Here is a 22,182-nt window from a genome sequence, read left to right as displayed (position 1 = left end):
AGAAAGAAAGAAAGAAAGAAAGAAAGAAGGGCCCGGAGAGATAGCACAGCGACGTTTGCCTTGCAAGCAGCCGATCCAGGACCAAAGGTGGTTGGTTCGAATCCTAGTGTCCCATATGGTCCCCCGTGCCTGCCAGGAGCTATTTCTGAGCAGACAGCCAGGAGTGACCCCTGAGCACTGCCAGGTGTGGCCCAAAAACCAAAAACCAAAAAAAAAAAAGAAAGAAAAAAGGAAAGAAGAAAGGAAGAAAGCAAGGAAGGAAAGAAGGAAGAAATGAAGGAAGGAAGGAAGGGAAAGAAGAAAGAAAGAAAGAAAGAAAGAAAGAAAGAAAGAAAGAAAGAAAGAAAGAAAGAAAGAAAGAAAGAAAGAAAGAAAGAAAGAAAGAAAGAAAGAAAGAAAGAAAGAAAGAAAGAAAGAAAGAAAGAAAGAAAGAAAGAAAGAAAGAAAGAAAGAAAGAAAGAAAGAAAGAAAGAAAGAAAGAGGAGAGAAAGAAAGAAAGAGAAAAGAAAGAAGAAAGAACTAAAGAAGAAAAAAGAAAGAAAGAAAACTAAAGAAAAAAGAAAGAACTAAAGAAAAAAGAAGAAAGAAAGAAAGAAAGAAAGAGGAGAGAAAGAAAGAAAAAGAGAAAAGAAAGAAGAAAGAACTAAAGAAGAAAAAAGAAAGAAAGAAAACTAAAGAAAAAAGAAAGAACTAAAGAAAAAAGAAGAAAGAAAGAAAGAAAGAAAGAAAGAAAGAAAGAAAGAAAGAAAGAAAGAAAGAAAGAAAGAAAGAAAGAAAGAAAGAAAGAAAGAAAGAAAGAAAGAAAGAAAGAAAGAAAGAAAGAAAGAAAGAAAAAGAAAGGAAGAAAGATAGAAAGAACAGAGTAGTCAAGCACTACTACACTAACGAAAGTCTGAAAACAATTCATGTCCATGAACAGATGCCCAGATATAGAAACTATGGTACCTACACAATGGGCTGTAAGAAAAGATGAAATCATACGATTTTCTGCTACATGTATGATTCTGAGACACATCATGCTGAAGTTAGTCAGAAGAAGAACAGACACAAAATGACCACTGTCATATACTGGATATTTAAAAACATAGTAGGAGGATAACAAATGCCCAAAGACAACAGAAACTGGCAACTGATCTTTTGAAGGAAGTATATCACTACAGGAGTGATGGTGGGAGAGACTGGGGAAGGAGATACTGGGACAATGGTGGAAGGAAGCACAAACCCTGGTGGAACATGAGGTGCTAGAATATTTTATGGACAAAACACAATCATTTTCAGCATGCAACCCACAATGCCTAAAACAAAATAAAAATTAATTATACAAAAGGAACTGATTATTATAAAAATATTAATAAAATAAGGGTATTGTTTCTGAAAAAGAGAAAAGGAACAAACAAAGGCCAGAAACTAAGGTTTCCATGTAGGAGACCCAGATTTGATCCACAACACTACTCAAGGCACCACCAGAAGCTATTCCCAAGCACAAAACTGAGAGTAGCTCTGAGCACAACTGTGTACAGTTTAAAAGAAGAAAAAGAAAAAAAGTAAAAAGTACACATTTTAAAAAGCACAGAAGTGGGCCAGAGCAATGGCACAGCAGTAGGGCATTTGACTTGCATGCAGCTGACCCAGAATGAACCTCAGTTCGATCCCCAGATTCCCATATGGTCAACCAAGCCACGAGCGATTTCTGAGCGCATAGCCAGGAGTAACCCCTGAGCCTAACCAGGTGTTGTCCAAAATAATAATAAAAAAAAAGCATAGAAGTGAGATTTATCCGTGGGATCTAATTCCAAAACTGAGTCAATAAGTACTATGAATTATCTAGAGACACAGAACAAAATAGTCCAGAAAGAAAACAATGCTCTGTGCCCACTCAATCTTGAATGAACTCACACAATTCAGTGGTGAGCAAGAAAAAGAAGCATTAAAATAAATGGTTTGGGCATAATTGGTTATCTGTAGAGGGGAGGAGATGACCTCAGGCCATGTACAGATATTAACCTGATAAATAATTTCATAAAAGTGAAGACTAAAATAATGAACTTTTCAAAGAACGTGTAAGTTCCATATTTTCATGCTTTTGAAACAGGAGAAAATGTGTATGTTAGATGTATACAAAAGACACTAGGCATGGAGAGGAAGCTGACAAATTGAAGAATAGAAAGAGGGTCCCTATAGCAGCACTGAGACTAGGGTTCTGCTCCCAGCAAAGTCCTGGGAGTTGCCACTGACAGGAGAGAGGCCATGCAGCCACTCCAGCTGCTGAAAAGCTCTTCAGAGGTGAACTGGGAACCATTGGCACCTGCTGGTGGGGAGGCCATTCCTGAAGTGATACCTGATGTAGTCAGCACTGAAGTCTGAGCACTACTCGGAAAGCTCCCAGAGGCTGAAGAAACTGTTGAAAAGCTTGAAGAAACTGTGGGGAAGGTGGCAGAGACCAGGGGAATGCTGGCTGAGACTGTGGGAGTGGATGAGATTGAGGGTAAAGTGGCAGATACGATAGGAGTGGTGACTGAGACAGTGGGGACAACCCCAGGGATAACCCCAGAAAGAGTAGGAAGACCAATGCTACCCCCAGAAATATTGGGGAGACCAATAGAGCTACCCCCAGAAACAACAGGGAGATCAATAGAGCTACCCCCAGAAACACTGGGGAGACCAATAGAGCTACCCCCAGAAACAACAGGAAGATCAATAGAGCTACCCCCAGAAACATTGGGGAGACCAATAGAGCTACCCACAGAATCTACAGGGAGACCAACAGAGCTACCCCCAGAAACATTGGGGAGACCAATAGAGCTACCCACAGAATCTACGGGGAGACCAACAGAGGTACCCCCAGAAACATTGGGGAGACCAATAGAGCTACCCACAGAATCTATGGGGAGACCAACAGAGCTACCCCCAGAAACATTGGGGAGACCAATAGAGCTACCCACAGAATCTACGGGGAGACCACCAGAGCTACCCCCAGAAACATTGGGGAGACCAACAGAGCTACCCCCAGAAATATTGGGGAGACCAACAGAGCTACCCCCAGAAACATTGGGGAGACCAATAGAGCTACCCACAGAATCTATGGGGAGACCAACAGAGCTACCCCCAGAAATATTGGGGAGACCAACAGAGCTACCCCCAGAAACATTGGGGAGACCAATAGAGCTACCCACAGAATCTATGGGGAGACCAACAGAGCTACCCCCAGAAACATTGGGGAGACCAATAGAGCTACTCACAGAATCTACGGGGAGACCAACAGAGCTACCCCCAGAAACATTGGGGAGACCAACAGAGCTACCCCCAGAAATATTGGGGAGACCAACAGAGCTACCCCCAGAAACATTGGGGAGACCAATAGAGCTACCCACAGAATCTATGGGGAGACCAACAGAGCTACCCCCAGAAACATTGGGGAGACCAACAGAGCTACCCCCAGAAATATTGGGGAGACCAACAGAGCTACCCCCAGAAACACTGGGGAGACCAATAGAGCTACCCACAGAATCTACGGGGAAACCAACAGAGCTACCCCCAGAAACATTGGGGAGACCAACAGAGTTACCCCCAGAAATATTGGGGAGTCCAACAGAGCTACCCCCAGAAACATTGGGGAGACCAATAGAGCTACCCACAGAATCTATGGGGAGACCAACAGAGCTACCCCCAGAAACATTGGGGAGACCAACAGAGCTACCCCCAGAAATATTGGGGAGACCAACAGAGCTACCCCCAGAAACATTGGGGAGACCAACAGAGCTACCCACAGAATCTACGGGGAGACCAACAGAGCTACCCCCAGAAACATTGGGGAGACCAATAGAGCTACCCACAGAATCTACGGGGAGACCAACAGAGCTACCCCCAGAAACATTGGGGAGACCAATAGAGCTACCCACAGAATCTATGGGGAGACCAACAGAGCTACCCCCAGAAACATTGGGGAGACCAACAGAGCTACCCCCAGAAATATTGGGGAGACCAACAGAGCTACCCCCAGAAACATTGGGGAGACCAATAGAGCTACCCACAGAATCTATGGGGAGACCAACAGAGCTACCCCCAGAAATATTGGGGAGACCAACAGAGCTACCCCCAGAAACATTGGGGAGACCAATAGAGCTACTCACAGAATCTACGGGGAGACCAACAGAGCTACCCCCAGAAACATTGGGGAGACCAACAGAGCTACCCCCAGAAATATTGGGGAGACCAACAGAGCTACCCCCAGAAACATTGGGGAGACCAATAGAGCTACCCACAGAATCTATGGGGAGACCAACAGAGCTACCCCCAGAAACATTGGGGAGACCAATAGAGCTACCCACAGAATCTACGGGGAGACCAACAGAGCTACCCCCAGAAACATTGGGGAGACCAGCAGAGCTACCCACAGAATCTATGGGGAGACCAACAGAGCTACCCCCAGAAACATTAGGGAGACCAGCAGAGCTACCCACAGAATCTATGGGGAGACCAACAGAGCTACCCCCAGAAACATTGGGGAGACCAACAGAGCTACTCACAGAATCTACGGGGAGACCAACAGAGCTACCCCCAGAAACACTGGGGAGACCAATAGAGCTATCCACAGAATCTATGGGGAGACCAGCAGAGCTACCCCCAGAAACATTGGGGAGACCAGCAGAGCTATCCCCAGAAACAACGGGGAGACCAGCGGAGATAGTTGGTTGATCATTATCAATAGCCCCAGAGACATCGGAGAGAACACCACTAATAACCCCAGAAGCAGTGGAGAGGGTTGCAGACACAGTGGGAATGTCTCCAGGGACTGTATTAGATATCCCTGATGGGATCAGCTGAGCTGTAGAGACAAAAGAGAAAAATGACATAAAAGGATTAGAATTGGCTGTCTCTTTGGACCCTAGTCCATACTTCACCCCCATGTTCCATGCTGGAGTCCCAGTGCTCACCGTATCCAGCCAAGGCCTGCAGACCTAGCAGCAGCACCAGCATTGTGTCCATGGCACTGCAGAAATGTCCTACCAGGCCCTGTTCTCTGGCTCTTTAAAGGCTCCAAGGCCCATTGACTGCCTCAGGAGAGCCAGGTGTGCCTGGCCTCCATCAACACCAGGATCTCCATTCCTAGGGAGAGGCCACCAAGCTGTCCCAGAGGATTAACCTGTCTCATTCTGAACCTTCTGGGCGAGGGGGAGAGTGAGTAAGAAGCTGAAGACTCCCCTACTTGACTCTCAGGCTCTTCTGGACCAGGAATCTAACCCCAAACTCAAGGAGTCTTGGGCCCAGATCCTCTGCAAAGAAAGACCTGGAGCCCTCCTATTCCAGGGTCCTCTTCCTGCTTCTAGAAGTGCAACCATTTTGGGTGAGAAAGTAGGAGTGAGTGACTGGGTAGGGTGGAAACATCATGGCCTGGGGCCCACAGGACCCCTGGGGCAGGGTAGAAAGTGGGCCCATGTAGGTAGTGACGCAGCACCAGCCCAAAACCAGGTTGTGCAGCACTGGGAGTGGCCCATAAGCCCCTGCAAAAAACCTCCACCCCAACCAATAAAATAGGCTCAAACTTAATTTCTAAATCTCTCCATGTTTAGAAAGCAAGCATTTGAATGTATGTTAAAAACAACAGAAAGCCTGAATATCTAAGAGGCCAAGATTAAGGTGAAAAAATGACAGAAAGATGGTCAGAAGGAGGAAAGAAGTTCCCAGGATGTTTGGAATGAGGCTCTGAACTGCATCTCACTGGAGACTGGAAGGGGTGGGGGGGACCAGTCAATGGTAAAGCTGGTAGACCCACAACAAATGGGTAGAGTAGAACCATTCTATCTAGCCACTGACCATGACCAAAGAGAAACTGAAGTTCAAATCATCAAGACCAAGGACACAGACTGCTTATCAAGAAGACTGAGTGTAAGAGTTTAATAGAAGACCTATGGCTCCCCTCTTTTCACCCCTTCTTCTGCTGCTTCCAGAGTCCATGATCCATCCTGTGTTTCTTGTTTGTTTGTTTTTCATTTTAATTATTTTAAACATTGTGGTTTTAATTACTTTAAACATGTAGTTACAAGATTTTTCATATTTCTTCACAAATACAAAGTTGTTTGTGATTGAGTTTTAGTCAAAACCAGCATGATGAACTGGCATGGTGAAGCAAGAAAAAAAAAAAAAGTAATGTATAAAAAAAAAAAAGGCAAGCAACAAGAAAAATATGGAAAAGATAAAACCAGAAGAGGGTGAAAATTAGTCATTGAAAAACAGGCAGAAATCCTGCGGGAGTCTCTCATGCTTATCCCAGACAAAGAGAACAGGTTGAAAGCTGTACATAATGACCATCTGCAGATACCAAAGAGTGAAAAGCATTTAGAAGAAGCTAGGAATATGGTGAAGCATGAAAAGCACTAGATTTAGTGAAAGTAGAAGCATGAAGACTTTCTGAACAGGGTATCTTTATATGTTTAATTCTAGTATCCAATCCATAATTAATTATGTTGACCACTGCTATGTATTCAAGCCCATATAAGAATGTGATCTTTTTACACAGTTTCACATTTTTTGCCTAATTTAATGTCAAATAAGTTAATTTATCTCAAATGTTTATTTTCTTTATTGGCCTTTGACCATCAAATATTAGATATTTTTGGCAGAATAAAGTATATTTGAAGTTTAGATACTTTGTCTCATAACTCAATTGAATTTAAAAACAAGATATTTTGGGGGCCAGAGAGGTGGTGCAGCGGAAGGGCGTTTGCCTTGCACATGGCTGATCTAGGATGGACCTGAGTTCTAACCCCAGCATCCCAGGTGGTACCCTAAGCCAGGAGCAATTTCTGAGCACATAGCCAGGAATAACTTCTGAGCATCACTTAGTGTGGCACCCCCCAAAAAAAAACAAATTTTAAGTAAAACAGATTTTAAGTAAAATCTAAAGTTTGAACAGGTTCTCAATAAAATACAACTTCCTATACAATAAAAGAAAAAAAAATGGCAGAAAGGCCAGGAGGTGGATCAAAGGGCAGGCATATATGTTTTAATTGTGGGAGGCTAGAATTCAGTCTCGCACACACAACCTCAGAGCAATGAGCCAGGAAGTAGTCCAAGGTCCACTGGGTATGGTCAAGACCAAAAAAGAAGAAGAAGAAGAAGAAGAAGAAGAAGAAGAAGAAGAAGAAGAAGAAGAAGAAGAAGAAGAAGAAGAAGAAGAAGAAGAAGAAGAAAGGGGAAGGGAAGGGAAGGGAAGGGAAAGGGAAAGGGAAAGGGAAAGGGAAAGGGAAAGGGAAAGGGAAAGGAAAGGAAAGCATACCACTCTTAGGGATATACCCTAGGAACCCAAAAACAGCACAGAAAAGCATTCTATGTTCATCTCAGCACTATTCACAATAGTCAGAATCTAGAAAAATCCCAGGTGCCCGAGAAGTGGATAAAGAAACTGTGTTGGGGCCAAGATGATAGCACAATAGGTAGGGCATTTGCCTTGCACATAGCTGACCCAGGTTCAATCTCTGACATCCCATATGGTCCCCCAAGTCTGCTAGGAGTGATTTCTGAGAGAGAAATAACCCCTGAACACTGCCAGGTGTAGCCCAAAAGCAGAAAAAGAAAAGGAAGGAAGGAAGGAAGGAAGGAAGGAAGGAAGGAAGGAAGGAAGGAAGGAAGGAAGGAAGGAAGGAAGGAAGGAAGGAAGGAAGGAAGGAAGGAAGGAAGGAAGGAAGGAAGGAGAAGAAAAAGAAGAAGAAGAAGAAGAAGAAGAAGAAGGAGAGAGAGAAAGAAAAAAGAAAGAAAGAAGAGAGAGAGAGAAAGAAAAAAGAAAGAAAGAAGAGAGAAAACGAAAAAAGAAAGAAAGAAGAAAGAAAGAAGAGAGAGAAAGAAAAGAAAGAAAGGAGAGAAAGAAAAAAGAAAAGAAAGAAAGAAAGAAAGAAGAAAGAAAGAAAGAAAGAAAGAAAGAAAGAAAGAAAGAAAGAAAGAAAGAAAGAAAGAAAGAAAGAAAGAAAGAAAGAAAGAAAGAAAGAAAGAAAGAAAGAAAGAAAGAAAAGAATATAGAGACATCTACACCATGGACTATTACGCAGCTGTTAGGAAAAATAAAGTCATGAAATTTATTTATACATGCGTGGATATGAAAAGTATAATGCTGAGTGAAATGAAGGAGAGGGATAGACATAGAATATTCTCACTCATTTGTGGGATATAAGAACAAAAATACAGATGGTAGAGAAGAGCGCCAAGGGGACCAATCCATGGTAGAAGACTTGCCACTAAGTGTGGAGCAGTGCATTTAGGGTAGAGAAGCATCCACTATGACAATGATACTTGGAAATTATCGCTCTGGACAAGAACTATGTGGTGAGAGGAGATAAAAATGATATACATGATACCACTTCATTAACTATAATGCAAATCACATTATCTTAAAGGAAAAAAAAAGAAAGAGGACAGAAGTTAAATGTCTGCTCCAGAGACAGGTGGCATGGGGGTGAATGTTAGAAGAGAATCTGGGGATATTGGTGATGGGAAATGTGTGTACGGGTGAAGGGTGGTGTACATTGTAAGCTGAAACTCAATCATGAACATCTTTGTAATCATGGTGTTTGAATAAAGTAATTATAAAAAAATTCTATGTAGGAATTTCCTGTGGCTTGAGTTGAAGGTGGATTCCAGAAATGACTTGTTAAAAAAAAAAATGACAGGTGGGGTTAAGCTCTATGAATAAAAATGAATGAGGGCAAAAGACTCGAGAGAGAGAAAAAAGAAATGATCTGTTCTTTCTCTCCGTTATGAACAGACATCCTGTCAGCTTGAAATCGCTAGACTCAGAGCAGTGTAGTTTTACAGACCAAAGAAGGGAGGATGACTTTGCCATGAAATGGAACTGAAGGCCAGAATAAAGTTAGGAACTTGGTATTTCTCCTGTTCCCACTCAGAGCCAAGAAGGAAGCCAATGAGTTCTAGCTTCTCTTTCAAAGTGCCTTTGTGCCTTTTCTGGGCACAGTTTTGCAGAAGTTGCTGATTAGAGCTTCCCCTTTGATAGGCCCTGAGTCTTCAAAATCAACTTTAAGTTCACTTCGTTGGCAGATATTCACAAGATGAAAGTCATTTCAGTGTTTTTCTCTTTCCTTTCCTTTGTTTCTTCCTCTCTGGAGGTAAAATAGCTTTATTTCAAGAAATGCGAGGATAGAATAGAAGAGAGAAAGATTATGTTGTGTTCAGAGAGAACATGGATTTCTCCAGAGGAGATACTATCTTGGGGCTTTGGGGTTTTTTTGGTTTTTTGTTTGTTTGTTTGTTTGTTTGTTTGGGGGTTGTGGGTTTTTTTGTTGTTTTGTTTTGTTTTGTTTTTGAGATCTCTTCTGGAGCACAGAAGCTTCTCTTAGCTCAGTGCACAACTCCTGACAGTGCTTTAAGGACCATTCAAAGTTTCTTGATCTACCCCATCAGCCCATTTCCTTTATTTTTGGCTTGGGTGTTGTTTCTTTTCTTGCTAGCTTATTATGTATTATAAGTTATTTATTTGTTCGTTTTATGGGCCACACCTGACTGCACTCAGGGCCTACTCCTGACTCTGTGCTTAGGGGATTATTCCTGTTGGTGTTCAAAGGACCATATCTGGTACTGGGATCAAAACTGGATCAGGTACATGTAAAGCAAATGCCTTACCCACTGTGCTAGCCTTATGAATTGGTTCTTTAGCTGAAATTTTGCTCTGGAAAACCCAGTCTATCATCCTGAAGGAATCTAGATCTCTCCTTTCTATCAAACCAAGCATTTTGTTTTTCTACCAAACCAAGCACCCAGTGGTGCTTGTGGGACATGTGATTTAGGGATCAAATCAAGGCCTTCCCCATACAGGCTTTTTCTATGAAGGGAGTTTATTAGATGGGACTCCTTACCCTCATTACTGAGAGCAATCTTATTTAATCAGTCTACTGCAATGGTTTTTATGTTTGTTGTAGTTTTGTGACATTGGGGACAAAATCCAGATTTCATGAATGCAAGATATGTGCTTTGCCTCTGAGCCACACCTCTGGCCCACTTCAGCATTAATGTGGACAGAAGCATCTAGAATAATACTTGACTGGCGAAGTACCATAGCCTACTCAAGCTGACAAAATTAACCATCACAGGAACTAATATATCACCTATTACATTTGACATTTTGAACCTTATTATTACTCTGTAGAAATAGGAAAAAGTTATGTAAATTCATAGAAAAATCAGCAACCAGCAAAAATTGTAAAGCAAGTGAGAGAACCAGAGGGATAGATAATTCAAGGGGCTAGAGCACATGCTTAGCATGTCCAGAATCCATTCCCAGACTGTGTGATTCCTCAAGCACTGCCAGGAGCAATCCCTAAACTCTAAGCCAGAGTAGCCCTTGACCACTGCTGGTTTTGGTACACTCACACACACACACACACAATATATATATATATATACACACATACATATGTATATATATAGATAATATATATACACATACATATGTATATATAGATAATATATACACATACATATATAATATATAATATGTAAGTGAAATGTAATCATAGGGGTTCCCAAATATATTTGCTCTACAGCAGCACTTCTTCAAAAAAATTAGCACTTCTCTGGAAATCTATGTTCTTTAAACAAACAGAAAGAACTTTAGGAGTCGGAGTGATGGCACAAGCGGTAGGGCATTTGCCTTGCTACGCACTAACCTAGGACAGACGATGGTTCGATCCCCCAGCATTCCATATGGTTCTCCAAGTCAGGAGAGATTTCTGAGCGCATATCCAGGAGTAACCCCTGAGCGTCACCGGGTGTGGCCCAAAATCAAACAAACAAACAAAAAATCTGGTGTATCCTGTGGGAGTCATCTATGAGGAATATATGATTCTAGATACCCACCTCCCTCCCCCCCAGATGTCCACACTTGAATCCTTTTTGTTTTGTTTTGTTTTGTTTTGTTTTGTTTGTTTGTTTTGTTTTTGGGCCACACCCGGCGTTGCTCAGGGTTACTCCTGGCTGTCTGCTCAGAAATAGCTCCTGGCAGGCACGGGGGACCATATGGGACACTGGGATCCGAACCAACCACCTTTGGTCCTGGATCGGCTGCTTGCAAGGCAAACACCGCTGTGCTATCTCTCCGGGCCCCACACTTGAATCCTCTTAACCTGTGAATGTGTTGACTAACTTGGCCAAGGTACTTGAGATATAAGAAGCTCTTGAGAGGGGACCCATTGCCTCAATATAATCTCAAGGAGTTTTTGAGAAAGAGAACCAAGGGGGCTGGTGCCACCTTGGGCACTATGCAACCTTAGAAGAAACCTGGAATCTACCTGCTGGCTTAAAAAATAAGGGTGGAGTCATGTGGCAAGAGAGCTGCTTTCTCTCAGAGCTGGACATCACAAGGACACAAATTCTACCTTACAATTCATTTATGAATTCCTTTAGGTAGCACTGGAGAGATAGTAGTGGGGAGGGCTTGACTTGCAAGTGGTCAATCCAGGTTACATCTCTGACACCCACATGGTACCTCCAAGCCCCTAAAATACTGCTAACAAGTTAAGAAAACAACTCAAGGGCCTGAGCAATAGCACAGCCTGTAGGGCATTTATTTGCCTTGTAGGAAACCTAGATTTGAACGCCAGCATTCCATATGGTCCCCTGTTACCCATCCCCCAACTTTTTGTTTATTTCACCTGTATGGTCAGACCCACCCACACTTGGAAGGGGTCTGAGGGGGAGGGCAAACACTGTAAGGATGGATGGAGGGCAGCTGAAGGAGGCAGCTTTAAAAAAGCTTAGCATATGAGTGAAATAAGTCAGAGAAAGAGAGGCGCAAATAGTCTCACTCATCTATGGGTTTTAAGAAAAATAAAAGACATTTTTGCAATAATTCTCATATAAAAGATAGGAGGGCTGGAAGGTCCACCTCACGACATAAAGCTCACCACAAAGAGTGATGAGTGCAGTTAGAGAAATAATTACATTGAGAACTATCATAACAATGTGAATGAATGAGGGAAGTGGAAAGCCTGTCTAGAGTAAAGGCGGGGTGGGGTGGAGAGGAGGGAGATTTGGGACATTGGTGGTGGGAATGTTGCACGGGTGAAGGGGGGTGTTCTTTACATAACTGAAACACAACTACAATCATATTTGTAACCAAGATGTTTAAATAAAGATATTAATTTTAAAAAATGGGAAAAAAAGAAAAAGCTTAGCATAGAAGCCATGTGGAGAAATGTACATGGCAGTTAGGGCCATGAAATAAAACTGGCTGACTCTTAAAACTTCAACTGAATGTTTGTGAATCTCTCTGCTATTATCATGCACCTACAGACCCGATGGCCAAAGGGGCTACAGGTACCGTGCTATGCAGAGAAAGGCTCACTCCAACACTAAGACTATATTTTATATTATACTATAGTCCTCCAAGCCTGCCAGGAGTGATTTCTGAGTGCAGAGCCAAGAGTAACCCCTGAGCACCAATGGGTGTGACCCCAAAACAAACAAAACTCAAATGAGAAGAGTAGGGTGCAAGGGATAGTTCTTCATTATATGGGTAGTCACAATATGACATAGTCATAATTAACAAAAGTTAAGTAGAGGCCGATAGCACAGCAGTAGGGCATTAGCCTTGCATGCTGCCTACCCGGGACAGACCCAAATTCAATCCCTGGCATCTTATATGGTTCCCCCTCTAGGTGTGGCCCAAAACAACAACAAAAAAAAAGTGTTATTAAACTTTTCAATGTCTGAAGAGAAAATACAGAGGGCAGGGCACTTGCCTTGTATGTGTTGAAGCCAGGCTCAATCCTTAGCATCCATAAGGTCCCTCAAGTACTGGCAGGAATAATTTAGTAGTAATCCCTAAGCACAGAACCCAGAGTAAATCCTGAGCATTGCCAGGTGTGGCCCAACCTCAGCCCAATCATTTATCACTACCTTGACTTTGGTAGAATTCAGGGCATATTCACAAATAACTGTTAAATAGTCCAAATCAGTCACATCATTTCTTTTTTGTGTGTGTATTTTGTTTGTTGGTTTGTTTTTGGGTTAAACCTGATGATGCCCAGGGGTTACTCCTGGCTTGTGCTCAGAAATTGCTGCTGGCAGGCTCAGGGGACCATATGGGATGCAAGGAATCAAACCCAGGTCCGTCCGGCCCAATCACATCATTTCTTTCACCGTTTTGCAAACACGTTTTTGGCCTAAAAGAAATTTAAATTAATATTAGTTGTCACATTTTCTTGAATTATACTCAAAATATTATGCATGGAAAACATCACTACATATTAAAAATTTAATCTGTATCTTAAGATTCTGCACCACTAACGTCGATTTCACTTTCTTTTTTTCTTCTTTTTTTTTTTTTTTTTTTTTGGTTTTTGAGAGCCGCACCCGGTGACACTCAGAGGTTACTCCTGGCTATATGCTCAGAAATCGCTCCTGGCTTAAAGCTTCTGACATGACAACTATTTTATGTGATATGACTGCCATATTTAAAAGGATGTGACAATTACACAGTGAAGTAAGTATTAAAAAGATTCCTCCTCCAAAATAAAAGAGGTTGCAATGTCATATTCTGGGAGAACATTAGTGATACACTCAAAGTACAAACAAATCAGGAGAGTGGTATAAGAGGCAATGCAAGCAAAAGGACTAAAGAAGCCTGAATAACTTGAGCTGTAGAAAGTGTTCAGGACAGATATCAGTCTCTGATGTGATCTCAGCCTAGACAATAGTGAAGGGAGGAGGAGCCAGAAAGTCTGTTAGGTTATTCCTGGACACCTGTTCAGGGTCCCAGCAAGTGGGATCCAGTGAGGTGCAATTTAAAAGAGACCCCAGGCTTCCTTGTTCCTGCATGGGGCTGGGAGGAGTCTGCTGAACTTTCAACTTCCAGCAATTAGGAAGCAAAAGCCTCTCAGGGAGTCGGAAGCTTCAGCAGGCAACAAGGGGAGGACATGGCTCCATGCTCTCTTCGCTTGTCCAATCACAGACCAAAGTGGTATCTCGGAAACACCTCCTCCCTCTTGACTATTTCTAAAACATAAAAGGGTCACGTGTATCTCCTTTGTATATCTCAGATGTATTCCCTTAACATCTATAACTCTTGTCGAATATCCTCATATAGTGACAATTTTGCCCACTGGATTTGTTATTTGATTGTTTGATTTTCCCCCTGTAAAGGAAAAATTTCCCCTGAGTTCCCTGACTGCCCTGATCACCTACTCACCTTCACAATTGTGGGAACTTGTAGACCCAGTTACAGTTCAACTTTCTTTCTGTTCTGACATGGTTCTAACCTGGTCATGTTAACCCTGTAAGCTTGCACCTGCACCTTGCAAAAATGTGATTGAGCAAATGCCAGATATCATGTACTTCCTAAAGCAAATCAATCTACTGTAACTTTCTATTGTTTGAAATGCTATATACAGCTTATAAGCTCATGGCTCGGGGCTGGCAGTTTCTGGCTTATGCTGGATTCTAGCACAGCCCCTGCATATGCTTGTAAGAAAATAAACCCCCTGCTTTTGCATGAGACTGTGGTCTTGGTGTCTTTGAACGGCGCATCATTCTCCTGAACTTAACATTGGAGGTTCCACCGTGATATTCACGCCTGTTCAGGGACATCAATGCCTCACCTCGGGGTTCTGAGAACACCGGCGCCTAGGAGGTAAAATTTGCACTTGGTGTGGGCAGTGTGACTGCCGTAAGGGCCCGTGAGGGTTCTCAGTGGCGGCTGACAGACGTGTCTAGAGGGACGCAGGTCACTGATCTGAGGGACGCCTCAGTGAGGTTTGGGGATTCCAAGGACGCTCGGAAGCCTCTTCTGTAAGTATACCCTTCTGTAAGTAAGTGTGGTATACATCTGTAAACTGCCCAAGAATTAGGACCTAGGTCAGACTTTGTCTGTCTGTCTGTTACTGTTTTGTGTGAGTTGTTTCTCCTTGTCTTGTGTGACTTGCTTTTATTGAGGAGCCCTAGGAAGAAGTGGCCAGAGGGGCCCTTCTCATCAGGGAGGAGGTCGGGCAAGGCCTCCTCAGCAGGGAACAGGAATCTTGACTCCAAAGAAGGAGACTCCACTGAGCTCCAAGGATCAATGCAAGTCCCGGCTGGGCTTTCCAAATTGGGCATGAGCCCTTCGCAGAGCCTTTCAGGTTGGTTTGATTTCATTTTGATCTCATTTTTTAGTTTTGGTTTTATTTTTTGGCTTTCCACTTCTCTGGTTCATTTTCTCCTGTCTCTTTCTCTTCAAACTGGAAATTACTCAGTGAGGGAAAAATCCCTCCCAGTCCTGGAGAGGTGTGGAGTTCATTGGGCATGGCCCAAAGAGCAAAAGAAATTTGTAAAAGTTTAAAGTGAGAGTGAAGACCGGTCAGTGTGAGTGGTAAAGTGCTTGGCAGAATGTGTGGGGAATTTGTGTGATAACTGATTTCTTGACTGTTATTATCTATTGCCTTTTCTCAGTCAACCATGGAGCAGGCTCAGACTGCTCAGTCCAAGGTCTCTTGCTGGCGAACTTCCCAGAGGTGCAAAAATTGGTGTTGAGTGGCAATTTCTATACTTCCTTGTTATTTTCTGTTTCATTGTGTTTTTGTATTTCAAGGCAGGCTCCTTTAGGGACAGGGAAAGGTGGTGGTCGCAAACTCCGCCTCTTTGCTGGCCAGCGGGACTTAAATTTGTCCTGGAGGGGCTGGACTTTGTGACTAAACACCTCAGCCAAAAGGTAAAAAAAATCAGAAAAATCTTGAGAGCTGCCGTCTTTTTGCTTCTGGTTGGGAAGCTAAGAAATTAGTCAGTTAAAAAATTCTTTTTTTTTTTTTTTTTTTTTTTTAGATTCAAAACCATATTTTATTTAAAGTTCCACCTTTGCATTTTACCTGTGTAATTCCACCTGTGTATGTTATCTCCATCTCAGTGTTGATTCATCCAAGCAACCAATCATGTCTCACTTGTCAGGCACAGCTGAAAAGTCCTACCCTTTCAATGCAGGTAGGCAACTATAATACAGCATCTGTCTTTGAAATGGAACAAATATCCTATACCAATGCAAATGATTCAAAATGAAAAATAATATATTATAGCAAACTGTGGCGGTTGTCAGTGCAGATGTTTATGTAGAAACCACTCATTCAAATCACAAAGAACAGCTGCAGTCTTCTATCATGTAAATTACAAATGCCTTTTCCAATAAATTAGTCTTTACAAACTAAGGAAACTTTCAGACTTTGAATTATTTTTTTTTTAATCTTTTTTTTTTTAATTTTTTTTTTATTTAAACACCTTGATTACATACATGATTGTGTTTGGGTTTCAGTCATAAAAGGAACACCACCCATCACCAGTGCAACATTCCCATCACCCAAGTCCCAAATCTCCCTCCTCCCCCCCAACCCCCGCCTGTACCCTAAACAGGCTCTACATTTCCCTCATACATTCTCAATATTAGGACAGTTCAAAATGTAGTTATTTCTCTAACTAAACTCATCACTCTTTGTGGTGAGCTTCCTGAGGTGAGCTGGAACTTCCAGCTCTTTTCTCTTTTGTGTCTGAAAATTATTATTACAAGGGTGTCTTTCATTTTTCTTAAAACCCATAGATGAGTGAGACCATTCTGCGTTTTTCTCTCTCTCTCTGACTTATTTCACTCAGCATAATAGATTCCATGTACATCCATGTATAGGAAAATTTCATGACTTCATCTCTCCTGACAGCTGCATAATATTCCATTGTGTATATGTACCACAGTTTCTTTAGCCATTCGTCTGTTGAAGGGCATCTTGGTTGTTTCCAGAGTCTTGCTATGGTAAATAGAGCTGCAATGAATATAGGTGTAAGGAAGGGGTTTTTGTATTGTATTTTTGTGTTCCTAGGGTATATTCCTAGGAGTGGTATAGCTGGATCGTATGGGAGCTCGATTTCCAGTTTTTGGAGGAATCTCCATATCGCTTTCCATAAAGGTTGAACTAGACAGCATTCCCACCAGCAGTGGATAAGAGTTCCTTTCTCTCCACATCCCCGCCAACACTGTTTATTCTCATTCTTTGTGATGTGTGCCATTCTCTGGGGTGTGAGGTGGTATCTCATCGTTGTTTTGATTTGCATCTCCCTGATGATTAGTGATGTGGAACATTTTTTCATGTGTCTTTTGGCCATGCGTATTTCTTCTTTGTCAAAGTGTCTGTTCATTTCTTCTCCCCATTTTTTGATGGGGTTAGATGTTTTTTTCTTGTAAAGTTCTGTCAGTGCCTTGTATATTTTGGAGATTAGCCCCTTATCTGATGGGTATTGGGTGAATAGTTTCTCCCACTCAGTGGGTGGCTCTTGTATCCTGGGCACTATTTCCTTTGAGGTGCAGAAGCTTCTCAGCTTAATATATTCCCATCTGTTAATCTCTGCTTTCACTTGCTTGGAGAGTGCAGTTTCCTCCTTGAAGATGCCTGTAATGTCCTGGAGTGTTTTGCCTATGTGCTGTTCTATATATCTTATGGTTTTGGGGCTGATATCGAGGTCTTTAATCCATTTGGATTTTACCTTTGTACATGATGTTAGCTGGGGGTCTAAGTTTAATTTTTTGCAAGTGGCTATCCAATTGTGCCAACACCACTTGTTGAAGAGGCTTTCCCTGCTCCATTTAGGATTTCCTGCTCCTTTATCAAAAATTAGATGGTTGTATCTCTGGGGAACATTTTCTGAGTATTCAAGCCTATTCCACTGATCTGAGGACCTATCCTTATTCCAATACCATGCTGTTTTGATAATTGTTGCTTTGTAGTACAGTTTAAAGTTGGGGAAAGTAATTCCTCCCATATTCTTTTTCCCAATGATTGCTTTAGCTATTCGAGGGTGTTTATTGTTCCAAATGAATTTCAAAAGTGTCTGATCCACTTCTTTGAAGAATGTCATGGGTATCTTTAGAGGGATGGCATTAAATCTGTATAATGCCTTGGGGAGTATTGACATTTTGATGATGTTAATCCTGCCAATCCATGAGCAGGGTATGTGTTTCCATTTCCGTGTGTCCTCTCTTATTTCTTGGAGCAGAGTTTTATAGTTTTCTTTGTATAGGTCCTTCACATATTTAGTCAAGTTGATTCCAAGATATTTGAGTTTGTGTGGTACTATTGTGAATGGGGTTGTTTTCTTAATGTCCATTTCATCCTTATTACTATTGGTATATAGAAAGGCCATTGATTTTTGTGTGTTAATTTTGTAGCCTGCCACCTTGCTATATGAGTCTATTGTTTCTAGAAGCTTTTTGATAGAGTCTTTAGGGTTTTCTAAGTAGAGTATCATGTCATCTGCAAACAGTGAGAGCTTGACTTCTTCCTTTCCTATCTGGATTCCCTTGATATCCTTTTCTTGCCTAATCGCTATAGCAAGTACTTCCAGTGCTATGTTGAATAGGAGTGGTGAGAGAGGACAGCCTTGTCTTGTGCCAGAATTTAGAGGGAAGGCTTTCAGTTTTTCTCCATTGAGGATAATATTTGCCACTGGCTTGTGGTAGATGGCCTTCACTATATTGAGAAAGGTTCCCTCCATTCCCATCTTGCTGAGAGTTTTGATCAAGAATGGGTGTTGGACCTTATCAAATGCTTTCTCTGCATCTATTGATATGATCATGTGGTTTTTATTTTTCTTGTTATTGATGTTGTGTATTATGTTGATAGATTTACGGATGTTAAACCAGCCTTGCATTCCTGGGATGAAACCTACTTGATCGTAGTGGATGATCTTCTTAACGAGGCATTGAATCCTATTTGCCAGGATTTTGTTGAGGATCTTTGCATCTGCATTCATCAGTGATATTGGTCTGTAATTTTCTTTTTTGGTAGTGTCTCTGTCTGGTTTAGGTATCAAGGTGATGTTGGCTTCATAAAAGCTATTTGGAAGTGTTTCTGTTTGTTCAATTTCATGAAAGAGTCTTGCCAAGATTGGCAGTAGTTCCTCTTGGAAAGTTTGATAGAATTCATTAGTAAATCCATCTGGACCTGGGCTTTTGTTTTTTGGCAGACATTTGATTACTGTTTTAATTTCATCAATGGTGATGGGGGTGTTTAGATATGCTACATCCTCTTCCTTCAACCGTGGAAGATTATAAGAGTCCAAGAATTTATCCATTTCTTCCAGGTTCTCATTTTTAGTGGCGTAGAGTTTTTCAAAGTAGTTTCTGATTACCCTTTGAATCTCTGTCATATCAGTAGTGATCTCTCCTTTTTCATTCCTGATACGAGTTATCAAGTTTCTCTCTCTCTCTTTCTTTGTTAGGTTTGCCAGTGGTCTATCAATCTTGTTTATTTTTTCAAAGAACCAACTTCTGCTTTCGTTGATCTTTCGGATTGTTTTTTGAGTTTCCACTTCGTTGATTTCTGCTCTCAGCTTTGTTATTTCCTTCTGTCTTCCTATTCTTGGGTCCTTTTGTTGAGCATTTTCTAGTTCTATTAGCTGTGTCATTAAGCTACTCAGGTAAGCTCCTTCTTCCTTCCTGATGTGTGCTTGCAAAGCTATAAATTTTCCTCTCAGTACTGCTTTTGCTGTGTCCCATAAGTTCTGAGAGTTTGTGTCTTTATTGTCATTTGTTTCCAGGAACCTTTTTATTTCCTCCTTGATTTCATCTCGGACCCACTGGTTATTGAGCATGAGGCTGTTTAACTTCCAGGTGTTAAAGTGTTTCTTCTGAGTCCCTTTGGAGTTCACAAATAATTTCAGAGCCTTGTGGTCAGCGAAGGTAGTCTGCAAAATTTCTATCCTCTTGATCTTATGGAGGTATGTTTTATGTGCCAGCATGTAGTCTATCCTGGAGAATGTCCCATGTACATTGGAGAAGAATGTGTATCCAGGTTTCTGGGGATGGAGTGTCCTATATATATCCACTAGGCCTCTTTCTTCCATTTCTCTCCTCAGGTCTAGTATATTCTTGTTGGGTTTCAGTCTGGTTGACCTGTCCAGTGTTGACAAAGCCGTGTTAAGGTCCCCCACAATTATTGTGTTGTTGTTGATATTATTTTTCAGATTTGTCAACAGTTGTATTAAATATTTTGCTGGCCCCTCATTCGGTGCATATATGTTTAGGAGAGTGAATTCTTCCTGCTCTACGTACCCCTTGATTAATATAAAATGTCCGTCTTTGTCCCTTACAACCTTCCTGAGTATAAAGTTTGCATTATCTGATATTAGTATGGCCACTCCAGCTTTTTTATGGGTGTTGTTTGCTTGGATAACTTTTCTCCAGCCTTTTATTTTGAGTCTATGTTTGTTCTGACTATTCAGGTGCGTTTCTTGTAGGCAGCAGAAGGTTGGATTGAGTTTTTTGATCCATTTAGCCACTCTGTGTCTCTTAACTGGTGCATTTAGTCCATTGACGTTGAGAGAAAGAATTGTCCTGGGATTTAACGCCATCTTTATTTCAAAATTTGGTGTGTCTTTTGGGTAGTCTTGTCTTAGATTAGGTCTTTCAGTTTTTCTCTTAAGACTGGTTTTGTGTCTGTGAAGTTTCTGAGCTGTTTTTTGTCTGTGAAACCATGTATTCTTCCATCAAACCGGAAAGTGAGTTTTGCTGGGTATAGTATTCTGGGTGAAGCATTCATTTCATTCAGTCTTGTCACAATATCCCACCACTGCTTTCTGGCATTGAGCGTTTCTGGTGACAGGTCTGCTGTAAATCTCAGGGAAGCTTGCTTGAACATGATTTCCCCTTTTGATCTTGCTGTTTTCAGAATTCTGTCTCTATCTGTGGGATTTGTCATTGTGACTAGGATGTGTCTTGGGGTGGTTTTTCTGGGGTCTCTTTTGGTTGGTACTCTTCGGGCATGCAGGATTTGATCACATATATTCTTTAGCTCTGGAAGTTTCTCTTTAATGATGTTCTTGACCATTGATTCTTCCTGGAAATTTTCTTCCTGGGTCTCTGGGACTCCAATGATTCTTAAGTTGTTTCTGTTGATCTTATCATAGACTTCTATTTTCGTCTGTTCCCATTCTTTGACTAATTTTTCCATTGTCTGCTCATTTGCTTTAAGTTTTTTGTCCAATCTCTCCTGCTGTATGGAATTGTTATGTATCTCATCTTCCACAGCACCAAGTCTATTCTCAGCTTCTGATACCCTGTCCCAGAGCTTATCCATTTTGTCATTCACTTCTTTTACTGACTTTTTCAGTCCTGTTAGTTGACATGTTATTTCAGTTTGGAGTTTTGTCATTTCTGCCTTCATATTTTCTTGGTTCTTATTAGTGTTCTGTTCAACTCGATCCATGGTTTCTTGGAGTCTGTTGAGCACCTTCCATATTGCTAGTCTAAAGTCCTTATCTGAGAGGTTGATTAGTTGTTCAGTCATTATCTGGTCCTCAGAATTGTCATCTTCATTCTCTATGTCTGATGCTGGCCTGCGTTGTTTCCCCATTGTCACACTTGTATTGTGGGTTTTTCTACGTGTTGTAGTGGTATTCATTGTCTATATGATGTAGGCAGCACACTCCTCTGGCTCCTCCCTTTCTGGATGGGCTGACTTGCCTCTAAGGGAGGGGAGTCCTCCGTGGATGAAGCCTCACACTGGGACAAATCTTAGGCCCGAGCATGCAACAGAGAAGACAGTCCAGAGAGAAATGTTTGCTTCTGTGATATAGCACCGTTCTTAGTGTGATTTTTCCTTCTTGTTGCAATGGAGTTCTTTCCTTAGAAAGAGTGCACGGCTGCGTAGCGAAGCGGAGCGGCCGTGCTCCTCTGAGCCTCTTTTTGCCCCACTCGCAAGAGTTTCACGCAAGAGGACAGTAGACAGACATAGACAGGTCACACTCACAGTCTTTCACAGCTGAGCCCCACTGGGCCGGTGTACTTTTGCGGATTTTCCCCGCCTGGTGTCACACACAGGGAGCCAGCTTTTGCCAGTTAAAAAATTCTTCACTGGAGCTTATCCAAGAAAGGGAACCTTACCAAACTCCCTCCCCCCCCCCCCTGGTTTACATATCAAAGAAGAAATTGAAAGTGGCTGGGAGTCCAGAAGGAAAAATTGGGTCTTTAAATCTCTTTGAGAAATTCCTCTGATTTAAAGGTTTCTTAGAATGAATAATTTGGTGGGAAATGTTGCAAATTATTGTAATTAACTTTTCTGATGAAACTGAGTTCTAAAACAGACTGAAAAATGCCACCTGCCATAAGGAATTTCACCAACTCTAAGAAATTATCAATCAGTTCAGAGACAGGTTCCAACAGCATTGTAATGTGGG

Source organism: Suncus etruscus, chromosome 18 (assembly GCF_024139225.1).
Source record: "Suncus etruscus isolate mSunEtr1 chromosome 18, mSunEtr1.pri.cur, whole genome shotgun sequence".
NCBI classification, from domain to species: domain Eukaryota; kingdom Metazoa; phylum Chordata; class Mammalia; order Eulipotyphla; family Soricidae; genus Suncus; species Suncus etruscus.
This window is presented reverse-complemented; position numbering follows the sequence as displayed.